Source organism: Hibiscus syriacus, unplaced genomic scaffold (genome assembly GCF_006381635.1).
Source record: "Hibiscus syriacus cultivar Baekdansim isolate YM2019G1 unplaced genomic scaffold, ASM638163v2 tig00110584_pilon, whole genome shotgun sequence".
NCBI lineage: Eukaryota > Viridiplantae > Streptophyta > Magnoliopsida > Malvales > Malvaceae > Hibiscus > Hibiscus syriacus.
This window is the reverse complement of record NW_024062792.1, coordinates 39,825-42,500: the sequence shown is the minus strand read 5'-3', so window position 1 is coordinate 42,500 and position 2,676 is coordinate 39,825. Positions and strand designations below refer to the sequence as shown.

The 2,676-nt window shown below is 38.5% G+C and overlaps 1 pseudogene; it reads right to left on the bottom strand.

Moving 5' to 3' along the window:
• LOC120133540 overlaps positions 1 to 2,417 on the bottom strand; it is a 3,675-nt pseudogene extending 1,258 nt beyond the window's left edge.
• Between the last annotated feature and the right edge of the window lie 259 nt (positions 2,418 to 2,676).

The window sequence follows — 2,676 nt, the reverse complement described above, 5'->3', positions numbered from 1 at the left end:
GGGTACTTCGACTGGAGTTTCATCGCCAATGGTATTGTGTTTGCTCTCCTTGGGTACTTCAACTGGAGTTTCATCGCCAATAGTATTGTGTTTGTTCTCCTTGGGTACTTCGACTAGGGTTTCATTGTCGATATGCTTGCTCTCCTTAGGTACTTCGATTGGAGTTTCATCACCAATGGTATTGTGTTTGCTCTCCTTGGGTACTTCAACCGGAGCTTCATCACCAATGGTATTGTGTTTTCTCTCCTTGAGTACTTCGGCCAGAGTTTCATTGTCGACTGGTGACGAAGGAAGAAAATCAAGGGAAGTAAGCTTACTCTCTTCAGACACTTGAATAGGAACTTCACCAGGATTTGACAATGGAGAGTCCTTATCAAGGGAATCAAGATTCATTTCTATTGGAACATCAATAGAAGCTTCCCCGTCTTTTGAAGATAAAGGGACGTCATCAAGAGAAATAAGCTTAGAAGAAGCGGATGGCTCGATTTTGCAGCTGGCTTGCTCCCAACTAAGTTCCTCCAAGCCATGTGGTTTTGAATCAATAGATTTCACTGATATGGTGTTAAGAGGCTCTTCAATGATGGTTGATTCCGGTTCTGGTTGTGAAATGAACACAGGAGGCTTAAGTGCAGAAATGGGATCCATGAATTTCTCTGAAGGAAAATCGTAGGACAAAGTAAAAGTTTGAGACTCTGGCTGCACATGTTGATCAACAATATCTCTTTCTAGATGATGAGTTCGGATAATTACATCATCTTCCTCCCAGCCAGCATTACTATTCGCTTCAGATTCCAAATCAGAAGCAATCTTAAGCTCCGAATATGATACATGAGATAAAGGATCGGGCCAGTTTTTTCTCTGATGTGTATCTTCAACCGAAACAGACACATTGCCACTTTTGTTCTGCTCATACTTACCATGTTCAACGGAAACCGGTAAAGGTATATCAAATTCAGAAGCCGGAAACACAATCGATCGTGTTTGCATCAATGGTTTGGCATAACCTTTTGGCATCCATGGCTCATTGCAACAAGAACAGCGCCTTTGAGTCGAACATCCAAGTTTATGATTCTCAAGTGAGGGATCCTCCTCGAGATTACAATCAAAATCTTCCCCCAACTTACCAACCAACAATCGGTAGGTTTCAGCATTAGACTTATTTATTTTAGCCAAGGAGAAAAGGCAACTTTCACACATTCCTTGAACATCAACAAGCTTCTTATGAGAATGACAGTAAACCAAGGATGAAATCTCCAACTTATGATCATTGCATACAAGATCCCAATAGAACTTCCGTTTTTCTTTCCCGAAAATATGATCGAGTCTCGAGCATAGCAGACACGGTGTTTGCAATTTACATTTATGAGCAAATTTTTTTATTAGGAATGAAACTATAGCATCAACAAAGAGCATAAAAAGCAACAGCCATTCGAAAAAGGCTGATGATAAAGCCATACTAAACCGATGGGAGATTTTCTCCGAGTTAACAGATGAAGTTCCCCCTCTACCCATGTCCTAGAAGATTATATAACTTCAGGACAAGGTACTTAGCTGCTTCAAATGAATCAAAGTCTGATACTCCCAAAATGAAATCAATAGTCCAAGGCTAGATCGTACGCTGCCAACAACAACAAAAATCGACAGAGATAAGAGAAAATATTGCAGAAAAAGTACATCCGGCTGACACCGGACTAGCTAAAATTCAACAGCAATGAAGGGCCAAATGCTCTTGAAATGAACAAATACAAGCAAATCTTTCAGCTAAGTGAAACAAAGTGACTGCAACTTAGATGCTAAAGGACACACAAGTTGAAACATACATCCATGGCATAAAATTCTCCGCAGCAACATCATGCATAATGTTTCTATGCCGTTTATTAAAAAACCTCGAAACTGATTCTAGTAGAAGATCTATGAATTCAAGAGATAGTGGATAAACACAATTCCAAAACAGGATAAATAGCCATAGTTGCCACAAACAGATCTCAAAGAACAAATTAATGAAGTAGACTCTTATGTCAAGCACAAGAAAAGAGAATTTCTCATAACAATGAATACACCAAAGAAAGATCCCAATACACATCATAAAAAGCCTAAATCAGAGGCTAACAAAAAGGCCTAAACTTTCAGTCATTACTCAGAAGATGACTTGATCAAAATTCATCAACCAGAAAGACTAGCAGCTCAATCAAACTTGATCATATTCAGATCATTCAAGAACAAAAACTGAATTACGTATGCAAGTCAAACTATGATATTTCCAAGGCAAAAAAAAAAGGAGAGAGAGAGAGAGAAAGCTGACCAGTTTATGTAAGAAACTCAGGGAATAAAACCCAGAAAAGATCACTGAAATTTCAGAGGAAAATCGTCCGATCGAAGTGGCCCGTCATCAAATTCGTTACAAAAGAATGAAACTCATCAAACACTTACTGAAGCGAAAGAAAACAAAAGTTAAAGTAGTTTATTATATATGAGAACAAATGGAAGAGGTAACAACAAAGTGTGCACGTTGTTTTCACGTATTTTTTTGTATTTTTTATAAAGGGAAATTAGAAGAAAAAAATAAGCAGCCGATAAAGACTACACCCACACAAAGTCGACTGCTGATTCAGAAAATACCAAAAGCCGAAAGTAAGGAAAGGCCCCAGAAAGAATTCACTGTCAAAAACCCAAAGC